Here is a 17,233-nt window from a genome sequence, read left to right as displayed (position 1 = left end):
TCCCCACTAACTCCCCAGAGTCACGCACCCATCTTGCTCGGTTCCAACACGGTCAACCGAGTATTTTTCGTTGATATGGATTCTTGCCTCGACATTATGGTCAGTGCATATTTTGCATCAACATGGAGAAAACAATATCTTGTAAACAAATATAATTGTTCTTTTTTATTAACATAGGTATATAGTTTTCTTTTGAGGTACTATTTATGAAGGGTAGCTAAAAGAAGGTTATGCTTTTTTTTTTCTTTTGATACAATGGATATATAATATAGTAATAATTTTTTATTCATCAATGGAATGTGTTAAATTAATGTTTATTTTGTGATTTTTCCATACACATGGATGAATAATTATTATTTTGATAGCATATTGTTAAGTCATCATAAATATATATAAGAAAAAAATATATTTATTGGGAGAAGCACAACAATGTCAATGGCATAAATCAGTGTAACAAACACCTGTATGTAAGCATTTTTTTTGTTGTTGTAAATGACATTTTACTTGAGTGGTAAATGTGTGATAGACTTTAGTTTGTAACAAGCATTTTTGTTCGTATAATTCATTTAAATGTTTTTTTCCTTGTCGTGGCATTGGTTCCATTATCAACTTATAATTCATTGATCAGCCTTTTATTCAGAGACGGACTTAAGAATTAATTTTAGAGGGACAATACAAAATAATATAATATAAAATAGAAAATAAGTAAATGAGTGATACCAAATCTAAAAACATTAATATTAATGCAGTGTGGTCAAAGCAAAAAATAAAACCAAATTAATGAAAAAGTTTTTGAGTGGGATCACCAGCCCCCACTCCTCACAGTGGAGGTCCGTCCATGCCCCTATTGGCAATACAAACAAAACTGAGTCAGAATCTAAACCTTCAAAAATTTTATTTCTTTGAAATCCAAAAATTATTGTAGTCAAGCCTTATATATGAATATCTGTAAACAACTCTTCGTTAAATTGTTCTTTACTCACTAAAACTTTAATCCACTGCTTGATTAACTTAAGTGCTTTTGTTCGGCAATAAAACCTTATTCTTGTATTCTGCTAAAGCCCACAATGGAAATATATTCCTGTATTCTGCATAGTGCAACATGCAATTCCTCATGAAAACTCCCATAATTTCCTATACCATTCAAAATTAAAAAATTAAAAATTAGTAAACACTAGAAGTAATCAAGTAGATGGTATTAGTATGATAACAACAAGATAATATAACTTCATAAATGTACATTTAATGTTACTAATAACTATTCAGTTTATTATAAATCTTATATGTTATATGTAACCAATTCCACATCTTATATTATCAATATATCTTCAGGGAAATTCAGCTTAGAATAAGATAGTTACCTGTTGAGGGAAGTCGCCATTTTCCAATTGAGAGTTTATCAACAACTTTAGACCGCGATGAATCGGTGTTGGATCTCTCTCAGCCTATATTACAATATGAAAACTAAAATTAATTCAATACTGGATTATAAAGAGAATCGTTTAGAAATATAAGATATTCATTTTATTTATAAACTGACCTGCCCTGAATAAATTAAACCAATCACTGCCAATGCTGTATGTACCAAATTCGATCTTTTTCCTTCAAGAGGTGTATATATCTGTATCACCAAGCAAATAGGATAAATTTGCACTTTGCTATATGAGAGTGTATGTTGTGCTAAAAACCAAAAGTAGTATAAAATTATACTACTTCTAAAGCAGAAGCACCAATAAAAGATGCAGAAACCAAAAAAAAAAAAAAAAATTAAACTGGAGAGAACACACAATTTTACGAGGTTCGGCAAGTGTGCCTACATCCTTAGGGCGTGATTACCAATTCTGTTGAAACCACAGCCAAACACACATAATAAAATAAACAGAAAAGTAAATAGGACACTGGATTTACCCTAGTTCATTCCGATTAAGTAACTACACTCAACATTCAAATAAAGATTTTGTATTAAGTTTTAGAACACTGCAGCAATTACAATCTTAATGACGGCAACTCACTCTCTCTATTTTCTTGTAACCTTAGGTTTCTCTCTATTATATTATATAATAAAAAAAACCTTATCTCATTTGGGCCTACCCAAATCTAACCTGACTCAGACCCAAATATTAGTAAAATAATAACAAGTCCAATTACTAATTGGACTTACAAAATCATTGGAAACTATCATTGCAGCAATTACAATCTTAAATGGCCCGAATGCATCTGCGTAGGGGTCAAGACCATGCAAAGTATAAATCATATCTAATAAATTCACTAATTATGAGGATTATAAAATTATTGGAAACTCTCACTTACAAATTAAAAACATTCACTCAAAACATTCAAAAAAGGAGTGTATGTTTATGAATTTGTGGGATACTCAAATCAAAGCTTAATGCCCCTTACATAACTAACGAAAACCTTGACCTTTTGTTACACTCCTTTATATAGCTCACCAATACTTAACTTCTTTGTTTGCTAAAGCAAGATGATAGAAAAAAAAATAATAATAAGAGTTATGTAGTTTGGCAGAACAAGATCTAACTCTTCCATAAGAAAATCAGAAAGAAAAATATATCATTTTTATATGTTTAAATCGAAAAACCAAACCCTCCCTCGGTTTACACTTCATACATTCAGAAAAACTGACTAAATCCATTAGTACCCCTAGGTTATCCAAAATAAACATGTGGTCCCTTGGCTATCAAAATTACACAACCACCTCCATGTTGTTAGTTTCTTCTATTGAAACTAACTTTTTACCCTATTTAACTTATGCAATGACCTAATCACCCCTAAAAGTAAGTTTCGACAAAATTAAAAAATATGATTTTAAAGATTTCAAAAAAAAAAAAAATTAAGTTAACATCAAAGATTCAAAAAAAAAAAAAAAAAAAAATCAAGTAAAACATATGAAATGTTAAAACATTAAGACAACGCAAAAAAAAAATAATTTTGATAAATTTTTTAAAATTGGTAGGTTTTCAAATACTTTTCCTAAATAATTTATTTGATTTTTTTCTTATATAATTTTTTTTTTTTTTTATGAATTCAGTAAAAAAAATTATTCTTTGACATTTTTTTTTAAATTTAAAATTTTTTCTTTTGACTTTTTGAAAGTTTATTTTTTAGGGGAATAATGTCATTTAGTGTTCAAATTTTAGTTTTAATGAATAAAGCTAATGGCAAGGGAGGTGGTTTTGTAATTTTCCAACTAATATTCTAGCTTTTAACTAAACCTGAAAGCAAAAACCATCTTGGTAAAATAGTTATGCTTACCCTCTTGGCAAGGAAAGCCCACAGTGGACAACATCATTCTATACAAGAATGGATTGTTATGCTTACTCTTTTCTTACCCATCTTTGGCTAATCTTATTACAGATTTTCTAATAGACTGAAGAAACTCATACTAAATACTAATGCACTTTCATAAATGCAAAAGATATTAATTACCTTATTTGAGCAGGACATATAGCTCTCTCCCCATCCACCATCTTCACATTGCGAATTTAGAAGAAAATTAACCGTTTTTCGAATACACAAAAAATTGTGGTAAGTCTTCCCAGCAGCAACCAAACCTCCAAGGGCAAAAGTAGTACCATATATGAAGCAAATTCCCCAATTTCCATACCTATACATATGCTTGTCCATTTAGTGAATTTTTTAAAAATATTTGATGAGAAGAAGTTATATAAATATTTGAAATTATATAATATACACATCAATGAAGATTTACCATGACCCGTTAGTAGTTTGTTTGTTTTCGATGTATCGTGCAGCTTTTTTGATGAAATTTTCAATCTCTTTCTTTCTGTGATGGGGGTGTAATTTCTTAAACAAAGCAAATGCTTGGATCGCCGATGCAGCTCATTCAACATACCTGAATCACTGGTTTAATTAGCATGAATGCAAGAATTCACACTAATAATTAATTTTTGTAGAATTACAAAAAGGGATGATCCAGTCTTACGTATGCTCAACAACAAGGTCCTCGAGAAATTCTACAGGATTGAGCCACTGAAGAGAAAGAAATCATTATCAAAAAGATCCCAGTATCATAAGAACACCAAAAATTCAGTCAATTTTTATTGTTAATGTAGATACATACCTCCAATAGTAAGGAAGCACCTGCTCGCTCCCAAACTGCTAATCCTCCATCTTCACTCTGTAAATAACGATAAAATGAATCACATGAAAAAAAAAAAAATCTAATGAAAAATCCAAGAACTATCAAACATTTACCTGAAGAGAAAGTATAAAATTGACGGCTTCATATAGTCTCTCGGGTTTTATTTTCTCTCCGACAATTTCAGCAGGCAACATTGAAAGAAGTAGGCAACACTATGAAACCCAAAAAATAAAGTTGTGAGAAACATTTTATAAGATTATGGTTAACATTGATTGATTACCTTCAAACTCTCTGCCGTGCAATCGGAAACTTGCCATCCATGATCTTGATCAGAGAAAGTCCATGCTCCTTTGGAAAAGTGACGGAACATGCTTTTAAAGTCACCAGAAGGATTATCCTTGATCTTCAAAGTTACAATTCGTTAGAATGATTTAGTGAAGTTCAAAGCAATGTCAAGATGAAAAAATATATATAATTGAAGCAATGCTTAATTATAAGATTCACCTGAGATTGCTTTAAAAAGTAATGTCCTTTAGCGAGTGTAAGTCCAATTTCATCAGTCAGATTGCTAGCAATCAAAGCCTGAAGGCCTAATGCAGTATCCCACACTTGACTGCCAAAAGTCTAAACAGGGATCACAAGATTAAATTAACTGAAACAAAAAGCATCAACAACTAATTGAATTCAATCTATTAATGATGTAGTGCGCGCATTAGTACTAACCTGAACCTTCATTCCATCTTCCCCCAGCCAAATGTAATCTGCAATTCTAGCGAGATGCTTCTTAAAGGCGTCTCCATTGGGATCTTCAACCCAGCAAGCAAGCATACACAATGGCTATGCAATCCAAGCAGTATAAGTTATGGATCATCAATTTATAAATATTTTCAATATCTATATATAATACTTGTTTTTATATATTTCTATGTTTGTTTTCTAATTAAATAAAAGAATGCTACCTTTTCGACAGATCCAATGGTAATGTATCGACTGCTCTCATCTTCATAGTGAATGAACTTCATTGTTTCTTGCAGAGCCCTTTCTCTAATCAACTTGTTCAAAGGCCAACGAGTTAGGAGCGGCTCAGTTGCTAAGTAAAGACTATCCCATAGTACATCCTGTACGAATGGATGGGGATAATACATATCCTCCTGTAATAACAATTTTGATTAATTTATAGTAGTACTCTCTCAGCATAAGTATTGCAGACCTTTCATGTATTGTAGCCAGCGACATATCCATGATTTAATGTTAGAAGGGACAAGTTCAAATACAATAATGTAAAGTTTAATTATTTATGACAAGAATAATGTTTGAGGGAACAAGAAATATTCAATTATTCTTTTTTAGTTTTTTATATTTTTTTAACTTATAATTGATATTTGATGTGACATGTGTAAAACAACGTTGCCTTATGCAATGGAAAATGCTACACCCACAACCTCTTCTCACAAACTTCTTTTCACAATTCCGATGTAGCAGTTCGCAATTGGTCAATCCGTAATAAGTCTCACCTAAATCCCACTTGATAAATTGTGAACTATCACATCGAAGTTGTAAGAGAAAGTTTGTGAGAAGAGATTGTGGGTATAATATTACTCGTAATGTAATTCCTATAAAGGTCTGCATTCGAGAAAACATGTTAAGAACATATACAGAAAATTTATATTTGCCAGTATTTTGTGAGTAGGTAAAATAACCTTTGCACACAGATGAGGCACTTTCCTCCAGTGGATTTCATTGTAAGGCTGAGTATGAAGTTCTTCTCTCAATTGTTGAATTAGTGGTGTGATTGGACCAACAAATCTCTTCCCATATAAGTAGGACAAGGGCATATAAACCAGTCGACAATAGCACCACATTTTTGCTGCATTAATCAGGAGAATTGCCAATTTAATAACTATATAAGAAACACAAAATAAACAATTAAGATTGAAGCTCTGAAAGGGAAAAAGGCAAATCCTCTGCCAATTTCAAAGGCTTCAAATTAATCATTTTGACAATTTTATTTCAATCCGAATTTAATTTGAAAATTTTATTTCAATTTGATGTTACAAAATTTTGGGTCATAGTACTATTCCATTTGACATTTATCATATATGAATTCATAGTTTTTTAAGATGGAAAAACCTGGATGCATTGGGAAAAAAGGAGGAAGGATCCAAAACTCTGGAGGCATTGGGTTGGTTCCAGACCACTCAAAAACACCAAGAATCTTTAGCATAGTTACAATATATAAAAAAGACATTAGTATAAAAAAAATTTATTGCTCCTCAAATACTATAGCATATTTAGGACATAATGGTCATACCGAAAGCCAATTTTTACCCCAAGAAGGTACATATGTTACACCACCATGGTCCAGAATCCATTTTCGTGCTCTTGCACAAGCATTATTTTCACCATCATCAGGTCCTAATCCCAGTAAACGCATACAAATGTAACTAAAAACTGTACCAAACATGCTGCTATGGCTCTCTATGTGAATTCCCCATCCACCATCTTCATGCTGAAGTAGTCGATAGTACAATTAAATTTAGTTAACACTTAAGATATCATCTATAATTATGCAAAATAAGGGGAATGTAAAGAAATTAGAATAATACTACACTTACAAATTTCATATACAAAGATATATGTACAAAGTAGTGTGTCATACTATGATTGAGAGAGTGAATTTGTAAAGTCAAAAAATTTGTAAAGTCAAAAAATTTGACTTTACAAATTCACTCTCCCAATCATAGTATCTTTGTATGAAGATTTTGTAAGGATAGAATTATTCAAAATATTAATTAAGAAAGGAATATTCAATTTCCTTTTTATTGCGAACCTGGTGATTGTACAAGTAACGAAGGATTTCCTTGCGATGCTCAGCGGTAAATACAGTATTAAGATGTCCTGTAATGTACAAGCACATGACCTGCAATGTGCATAAAGAGATAAGGAAAACTTTTACTCCTAAACGTGGCCTAAATTTTGTTAATACAAAGGAGCTAGAAACAATTAAATCAGTGGAGTTTTTAATTGCAAATTCATCTATCCCTAGTTTAAAAAGGAGGCAAAAAAAAATCTCTTTGTAATTGTAGAAGAGTTTTTTTTTTTTTTTTTTTTTTTTAATAATAAAAAAATCCACTGCACTTGCTCCACAAGCCTGACTTCAAAACTGAAGCCCCAACAAACCCTGCCATTATGGCCTTGGGGAAGCGGAGTTCTAAAGTGGCGGCCCCAACAAACCCTGTTGGAAACACTGTAAAAGCAAACCACGGGCTTGACCATCCAGCTAATCCCTCATAGTCATAGGTGTAAGTTTAGTAGAGTTTTTCAACGGTTTTGATAAACTTTAGAAGATAAAAGTAATCAGCATGACAAGAGCACTCACAAAAGGAGGAAGAAAATACAATGGGCCAGCATTTTCAGAAGGCCAATGGCCGTCGCTGGCTTGTAAAGCTGAAAAGAAGTGGGCAGCTCTTCTCAGAGTAATCGTTGCAGTTTCATATGTAATTTCCTCACCATCCTTAACCTTCACCTGCGGTATTGTTTGTTTGAAGTTTTTCTCCCTCAGGAACTGCATTTGTTCAAAGACAGTGAAAACAAACAAATGAGCATTAAAATATTTGTAAGGAAAATATTAAAATTAAACATTATGTAAACTTTTAAGGGGGAAATACATGCTTGACCTATCAATCACATCACGGAATAAATCTTCGAAGGGGTAAATTTAATTTCAAAACTATTTTAATTAGTTCTTTTCAGAGAGACAAAGGCAAATTAAACTAGTGTAAGGATTTAGTTTGTTCAATTAAGTAGAATAAAATACTGATCAAGGGATATGCGGTACCTAACAAGGGTTCATGTTATTCATAGTATTTAGTAGCAAAAAGGTGCAATTTGTTTTATATTAGAAAGAATATTATAATTCATCCTTTGTTATATCAACTAAGATTTATGATAAATTTTTAATTAATCAGTACCTTGTTGTCTTTACTTAAGCAAATCTAGGGTGTGTTTAATTATTTTTTTCCATCTTCTTAGTTAATTGTCCAACTGAGAATTAATATGTAAACTAAGCTAGTAGGTAAAAACTTAATAACATATTAGTCCAAACTATGTCTCTAATTTGAAATTTAAAATTATAATGAATTAAGTGGAATTATACCTGTAATCGCCAAAGTAGGTCACTAGCTGGCTTAATCTTATGTCGATTTTTGTAGAAATTTTGGCGAGCTTCTTCAACCTCAGCTAGCTCCTCAGGCGTGCCTGCATCGAGATCAAATTCCCATATTTGCCTCCCCACATAATTATTTGTGCTAAACATATATGGGCTATCTCCACCATTTGCAATCTTCAGTCTCCACATTTTAATAATTCACTCTCCTTAATTAATTTCTGTCCACACTGGCCATTACATGTTATCAAGATGATATTTGCATTAGTACTTAATTACAGAAATCAAATTGTCAACGTGTAATTATATAGTAGAAAGAAGTTTTGAGAGATTTAAATGTCTAAGTAATTTTTTCTTTTTTTAATATCTCAAAAGAATAAATTTATAAACAATAGAACTTGATATTCAGACATAAATTAATGGAAGATGAGTCAACTTTCATTCATAAGAATATACAAGAGTACACGTACTACTTAAAGCAAGTTGGATTAATGTATGAATGCTTTAAAGCAATTAGCAAAAGTACTTCTGAAAGTACTTTTGTAAAAGCAGAAAACCAATACGTAAAAGCACTACTAATGGGATAGCTAGGACAGCACTTTTGGCTCTTACTCTAATTTCAAACCACTGAGGTTGACTAAGTGGAAGACCACCTAATCCAATATTATATTCTAACTTTTCTTTCTGTTTATGATTTTTTTTTTTTTTTGTTTTTTTTTTTAAGTAAAGGGGAAAATTATATTGGAAATATCTTAAAAGTATTTAATTATTTTAAAATTATAATTTATCAAATAAAATAATTTACTTTTAAAATATTTCAAATAAAATAATTTATCAAATGAAATAATTTCATGTTAAAAAAGAATCTCTTAATTCTATTAAAAAAAACATTCATCAAATATAATAATTTATTTTGACACTTCGCTTCCTTCATTATTAAAATTTCTTAAATTAAAAACAATTTTATTTCACTTTTAGACAAGATTAAAAGTAATATAATGAAAAAATTGAAATATAAAAAAATTATATGTATTTAGCTAAAAGATATGAAATACTAGTTAGAAAATTGAAAGGACTTACGATTTATAGAGAGATGGGCTGGAGTACTCAAGACTTGCAATGCGAGAGTGTGCAATATTTGGTGAAGTGAACACACCTATTTATACATGAATTGAATCTAACTTTCCTTTCTTTATTACTATTAATATGTTGACTTAATTGGAGATGATTATTCTCAATCCTTTGCAGTATAATAATATGTATGCAGATATGGAGAGAATGCGGACATTAATTGAAAGTAGCCTAACAATTAAAGGAGTACAAATCTGGAATTTGCATTTCTTCCCGTCGCATTCATAATTTTGGGTGTAACTCTACATGATTTTAGAACAACCAAAAAAACAAATCATATTAATGCATAAGGAGTTAGGATCTCACATCTCCGGAGTAGGAGATCAGTGGGTGATTTATCAACCTTTGGACTCCCTCTCCTTACAAACTGGTTTTAAGGATGAGTCCACGAATCCCACCCTTACAACCCGATTTCAGGGGTGAACTGTACCCAGTGGGTAATGGTTGCCCCATCCCCTACGCGGGCCAGTTACGCACTGGATTGGAAGTGGAGGGAGTCATCCACTAATCCCGCAAGTGCAACTTCAATTTTGCATTTTGAAATTTTGAAAACGTTTTTCCAGCTATTTAAAGTGCACGTTTCCATACTTAAGAATATGAGAATAACTATCTCAAATTCAAGAGCGGCAGTTTATAATATATTATCATAAAAATATTTCTTTTTAAGTCTTAAATATAATATAGAATTAAGTGATGAAATTAGAAGCAAGCATTGACATCTATCTCAAGCCAGCAAAGAAGATTTTCACTAATATGAATATATAGCAATTCCTAACTTCCAGACAAATTAAAAATTGACAAAGACAAATCTTGAACTTAATGTTTGTACATGTATTTGTTGACTTTCCTTTGGGATATATCAAGAGGAAATAACTGAAATATTACCTAATTTATTGTTTGGTGTATATAGTACAAGAATAAAGAGAAATCTGGTAAGTGGGTTTGGCAGACCCAATATAATTTAATTGAGGTCGGAACTACGCATGAGAAATATATATATATACATATACATTTGGGTAGAATTCATTTAAGTTTTTAATATTTTTGTTTTCAAAAATAAATTTAAGAGTAATTAATTTAATTTTGTACTTTAAAATTCTGAAAATGGGCTCATTGTCATTATCTAAAATAAAAACAATAAAAATATGTTTGTTATTGATATCTTATGACAAATACTAAACATTGTGATGTATAAGGAATGAAAATGTAGAGAAAAAAAAAATAATAAAAAAAAAAAAATTATATGTTTTGTGTATGAATGTGTAAAGTGACGAAAGAAAGAGAGAGAAATTTCCAGAAAAATCTTGAGTAAAAGGGGTTTGTTATTTCATTTTAACTGAATATTTTTCTGGAAATTTCTCTCTTTCTGTCGTTACTTTACACATTCATATGGTATTGGAGCCCAAACTTATGTCAACGGAGAATGTTTCTAGTTCTTCTCAAACGCTTAACAGCATAGAGGAGATGTTAAGAGAATCTTCAAATGGTTCCACCTCCGCTCTAGCTTCTAGCTTGCAAGTCATTAATTAGTCTGAAGCTTACAAGAAAACAATTATAGATTTTGGAGCTCTTAGGTTCTGTTTGCAGTTGGCTCACATGAACTCAATGATCATCTTCTTGATGAGATTTCATGTTCTCCTGCTCTAATATTGGCTGATACCATGTTAAAGTTTCATTTCACCTAAAAGCTTAGGCTCTACCATTTGAGCTACATTCCTGTGTCAGGATTGGGTAATTTGTGCGCTTGCTGCCTTTCCTTGGATGTGGTATAGCCATTTCTCAAGCTCCCTCTCTAGAATCGAACCCTAACTTTCCATCACCCGTCACCACCATGGCAGGTGTCACAGGGCCTAAACTCCCTTCTAGGTACTACATAGCACAAGCGCACCAAGTACTTGTCAGCCTTCCCCAAGTGTGCGTATCCCTGTTACAAAATCGCACTAACAATACACAAGAGAGGCTAATGAAAGTATAATGCACAAAATATACGGGAAAACCTAACCTTATATTATATATTCCGAATACAAGGAAACTTAAGCACCCACACAGTGTTTCCCACTGTTTACAATCTGATCCCAATCACAGATTTAGCACCCAAGTTACAACAAGGTATACACACACATATATCCCTTGCTCTTTCTCACTCTCTCATGAAGTTACAATCTACTTGCCTAATATACATGTTGGCATAGCAGTTATAGAGGTTACAACAGTAGTTACAACCCTATCTAGCAACTACATAGCAGTTGGCTTACATACAAGTCTATCTAGCCAAATATAACCGTCCCACAGCCCTTTGTCCAACAACTATGCAGCCTTATCTGATCATCCCATCATCTAGTGTACGACCACATGCACCCCACACACATTGCTTTTTGCCTCATGCATGTACTTAGCCACTTGTTGTTTGTCTTGCATGTTTGCACAGGTCCCAGCTTGTGTGCCTCTACTTAGCCTGCCCATGGGCGCCTCACACCCATGTTAACATATGCCTACCTGCACATGTTCCAGCTTGCAAGTGCCTACACCCACGAGCCATCTCATCAGTGAGTACTTGGCGTCCCGACACTCAAGCACTCTATCCTTGATCTCGCCCATCCTTGTTTAGCATACACCCGTGTATTGTCTTAGTAAGGCTGTGGGATAAAAGCCACACGCTTGCCTATGCCATTGGCATCCTTAAGGGTCTTACAAACCATCCCCACCAGAAGAGCCCGACGTCCTCGTCGGAATGGTGGAAATGTACTCCTGTACAATGTTCTCAAACTGCCACAAATCTATATCTCTTTCCCACGAAACCTCACTTTCTTTCCCCCTTTTCCACTTCACCAAATACTCAATTTAGCAATTCTTCTTATGTTGTCCCATCCTCCGATGATCTAAAATCTTCTCAATCTCATCATCAAACTATTTTCTGATCATGGGAGGAGCTTTCTTAGCTTGGGTCCTTGAAGAGTCCTTTTTGTCCGCATGGAATGGTTTCAAGAAGCTCACATGGAATGTGGGATGTATCTTGATCCATTCAGGCAGTTTCAACCTATAAGCAGCAGCACCCATTTTGCTTTCAACCTCAAATGGTCCATCATACTTTGGAACTAATGCCCTATGCACCTGTTTGCTATTGATCTTCTTCCAAATCTAAGGAGTGAGCTTCAGTAGCACCTAGTCACCCACATCAAACTCCAACGATCTCCTCTTAACATCAGCATACTTTTTCATCCTTTTACTTGCCTTCCGTAAGCTATCTTGAGCTTGGTCAATAATCTCTTGCCTGTCCCAAGTCACCTTATCAGCAACAGGAAATTTCCCCTTTGCTGGCTGTCTAGCAATCTCTATTGGGGTCAAAGGTTGTTGCCCCAACACCAACTCAAAAGGACTTAGCTCTGTTGAAGATGATTTGTGCAGATTGTAGCAAAACTGTGCAGAATCCAACAACTCTATCCAATTTCGCTCACTAGCAGTAACATAATGTCAAAGATACTCCTCCAACAATGCATTCACCTGTTCAGTCTAACCATCCGTCTATGGGTGATTGGCTGTGGAAAACTTCAGTTCGATTCCCATCATATTGAAAAGAGTAATCCAAAACCGCCCAGTAAACCTTACATCTCTATCACTAACTAAGTCTACTGGTACTCCAAAATATTTCACCACGTTTTTATAAAATAAGGCAACAATTATCTCTGCTGAACAAGCTTCTGGTGCTACCATAAAAACAGCATATTTTGAAAACCTATCCACCACAACAAAGACTGAAGACATACCTTCCCTTTGGGAACCCGCTGATGAAGTCAAGAGAGGCTGACACGTAAGGCCTCTCCGGAATGGGCAAGGGTTGTAACAACCCTGCTACCTTTCTTCTTTCTGTCTTGTCTAATTGGTAAACCAGACAAGTTTTCACATAGGATTCGATATCGGCTTCCATTAGGCCGATAATAATCCCTTGTTATCAAAGCCAAAGTTCTCTCTTTACTAGGATGTCCTGCCCAAGGTGAATCATGAACTTCTTTCAACAACAACCGTCTCAATCCACCCTTATTTGGGACATACAACCTGTCTCTTTTGGCATGCAACAACCCATCCTCTAACCAATAATGTCGTATAGTACCATCATGAACTTGTGTCACCAAGTCCCTATACTCAGCATCCTGATCGGCAGCCACTCGCAACCTATCCAACATGTCAGATTCCACCCGAGTTATTGCATATAGAGCAGCAACCACTTGTTTCCTGCTCAAAGCATTAGCAACTTGATTGTGCCTTCCCGGCTTGTGTTGCCATGCAAAATTATACTCAGCCAAAACTTCTTGCCACCGGGCCTGTTTTGGAGACAACTTTTTTTGTGTCTTAAAGAAAGTATTGGCCACATTATCTGTCAACACTACAAATTTCGGGCCTAACAAGTACACTCTCCACACCTGCAGACAATGCACAACAACCACCATTTCTTTCTCATGTGCAGAATACCGCTGCTCTACCCCATTTAACTTTCGGCTCTCAAAAGCTATGGGATGTACCAACACCCCACCAATGGCTTTCTCTGAAGCATCTGTATGCACTTCGAAAGGTAACTAAAAAATTTGGCAATCTCAACACCATTTCTGAGGCAATGGTTTCCCTCAACTTTTCAAAAGCCTTGGAACATGATTCTGTCCACCCCCGCTGCTGCCCCTTTTTCAGCAAGTCTATCAACGGTGTTGCCTTCTTTGAGTACCCCGCAATAAACTTGCGGTAATAGTTTGCCAAACCCAAGAAAGATCTCAGCTCAGGAACTTTTGTAGGAGCTGATCATTCCATAATTGCCTGCACCTTCTTTGGATCCATCCTCACTTGGCCCTTACTCGCCAAGTGCCCCAAGAACATTATTTCCTATTTAGCAAACTCACACTTTTCCATCTTTACATACAGTTGATGTTCTCTCAACCGCATTTGTACCCTTCTCAAATGAATTAAATGCTCATCCAAATTCCGACTATAGATCACAATATCATTCAAGTATACCACCACAAATTCATCTAAGAATTCATATAGTACATCATTCATCAAATTGCAAAATATAGCCGGTGCATTTTGCAAGCCAAACGGCATGACTAAAAATTCATAAGAACCATACCTAGTCACACAAGTGGTCTTAGACTCATCTCCCGCAGCAATTCTTACTTGCCAATATCCCGACCACAAGTCCAATTTAATGAAAACCGAAGCCCCACTCAACCTATCAAAGAGATCTTGAACAAGGGGAACAGGATACTTGTTCTGAACTGTAACCTTGTTCAATGCTCTATAGTCCACACACATCCGAAGGGAACCATCTTGCTTTTTATTAAACAATACGGAGCACCATAGGGAGCCTTTAAAGGTCTCACTGCACCTGCATCAAGTAATTCATCAAGCTGTTTTCGGAGTTCTTTCAACTCTATAGGAGACATTCTATATGGTGGACAAGCAGGTGGAAACGCCCCTGGTTCCAACTCAATCTTGTGATCAATTGCTCGTCTTAGAGGAAGTTCTTTGGGCAACTGCCGTGGCATAACATCAGCAAAACCCTGTAATAACCCTGCCATAGCATCTGGCACTTCAACCTTCCTATCAGGCTTTATCTCTATCATTGCTGCCAGATACGTTTCCTATCTGCCACAAAGTTATGAGTTGCTCCCGTATCCAATAAGGCTTTAACTTAACTATCCCTCACTTTCAAATCAACAAATAGTAGAGCATTTCGAGTGGCACCCTTGCTCACTACTCCAAGGTAAGTATCACCCTTGTTCTTTTTTGAATCCGTTTCTGCCCTCATAGCATTCATCAATTGCATCAGATTCACAGTGACTTGCTCACCACTAGACTCTCCCTGTTCACCCATCAAAGCATTAAGCTTTTCTCTCTTTGGGCAATCCCTTGCCCTATGTGGTCCTCCACAAATGAAACAACCGAACATCATTTTACTCCCTTTGTTTTCCTTGGAGAAATTACTGCCAACAACTGTCTTCCCCTTTTCGCTAGTAGAATCTCTCTTCTGAAAGTGGAAGTTCTTCTTCTTGCTTCCCTTGATTTCCTAATGTTCCTTCTTCTTTGCTTTTGCTACAACAACAGGCTCTCTCTCCTTGCTACTTTTGAAGTCTACCAACCCATCCGCCGCAGCAATAGCACTAGGCAAATCTTACACTTTTTGCCTTCACAATTCAACTTGACCCAGCCTTGCAAACCTGACATAAAGTTGAACAACTTGTCCTCTTCGGGCATATTTTGAATGTCTAACAACAAGGAACTAAACTCCTTTACATACTCCCTCACAGTACCCTTTTACTGGAGCTTTTTCATCGGGTCCCTAGCATTCCATGATGTATTTCCTGGCAAGAATTGATCCTTCAATTCTTTCTTGAGTTTCTCCCAAGTATCAACCTTGGGTCTACCCACACTCACAGCATCTACCATCTTGTGCGCCACCACAATTTAGCATCACTAGCCAAATACATACTCGTTATCGAGACCTTCTCCCTATTAGGGACTTTTGCAACCTTAAAATACTGCTCCATATCCCACAAGAAATTTTCCAACTCCTTGGCATTTCTAGCACCCTGAAAAGCCTTTGGTTCGAGTACTCTTATCTTGGCAGTACTTCCCCCATCAAGACTACGACGGAAGGCATGCTTCAGCAAGGCATTGTCGTTCTCTAGGGCCTCCAATCTATTATTGGTCAGGTCTACCATTTCCATAAATTGCTTATGGAAAATTTCGAAACTCTTATCAATCTAATCAAGTCTCTCCTTGATGGTCATAGTCTGGCCATCTTGAATTTCACCCAGCATCTCCTCTAACCGAGTCACTCTTTCCCTTAAAGCATCCATCTCAACCCTTGTTGGCATGAAACAACAATAAGGAAGATATAAGAGCGAACCTAGTTACAACCTGGCTCTGATACCACTGTCACAGGGCCTAAACTCCCTTCTAGGCACTACAGGGCACAAGCGCGCCAAGCACTTGTTAGCCTTCCCAGCCTTCCCCAAGTGTGCGTATCCCTGTTACAAAATCGCACACACAATATACAAGAGAGGCTAATGAAAGTATAATGCATAGAATATACTGGAAAACTCAACCTTATATTATATATTCCAAATACAAGGAAACTTAAGCACCCACATAGTGTTTCCCACTGTTTACAATCTGATCCCAATGACAGATTCAGCACCCAAGTTACAACAAGGTATACACACACATATATCCCTTACCCTCTCTCACTCTCTAACGAATTTACAACCTGCTTGCCTTATATACATGTTGGCATAGCAGTTACAAAGGTTACAATAGCAGTTACAACCCTATCTAGCGGTTACATAGTAGTTGGCTTACATACAAGTCTATCTAGACAAATATAACCGTCCCATAACCCCTTGTCCAACAACTATGTAGCCTTGTCTGATTATTCCATCATCTAGTGCACGACCACATACACCCCACGCACATTGCTCTCTGCCTTATGCATGTACTCAGCCACTTGTTGTTTGTCTTGCATGTTTACACATGTCCCAGCTCGTGTGCCTCTGCTTAGCCTGCCCATGGGTGCCCCACACCCATGTCAACACATGCATATCCGCACATGTTCCAGCTTGCAAGTGCCCACACCCGCTAGCCATCTCATCAGTGAGTACTTGGTGTCCCGATGCTCAAGCACTTCATACCTGATCTCTCTCATCCTTGTTTAGCATACATCCGTGTATTATCTTGGGAAGGTTGTGGCCAAGGATGAAAGCCACACATTAGCCCATGCCCTTGGCATCCTTAAGGGTCTTACAGTAGGCTTCTATCCTATCATCGAA

The 17,233-nt window shown here is 35.4% G+C and overlaps 1 pseudogene; it reads right to left on the bottom strand.

The window, feature by feature from the left end:
• Positions 1 to 673: 673 nt before the first annotated feature.
• On the bottom strand, positions 674 to 8,644 carry LOC116105206 (annotated as a pseudogene).
• Positions 8,645 to 17,233: the final 8,589 nt, after the last annotated feature.

Source organism: Pistacia vera, unplaced genomic scaffold, assembly GCF_008641045.1.
Source record: "Pistacia vera cultivar Batoury unplaced genomic scaffold, PisVer_v2 Contig116, whole genome shotgun sequence".
NCBI classification, from domain to species: Eukaryota; Viridiplantae; Streptophyta; class Magnoliopsida; order Sapindales; family Anacardiaceae; genus Pistacia; species Pistacia vera.
Note: the sequence above shows the minus strand (reverse complement) of the source record. Positions and strands in the feature narration are given on the sequence as shown.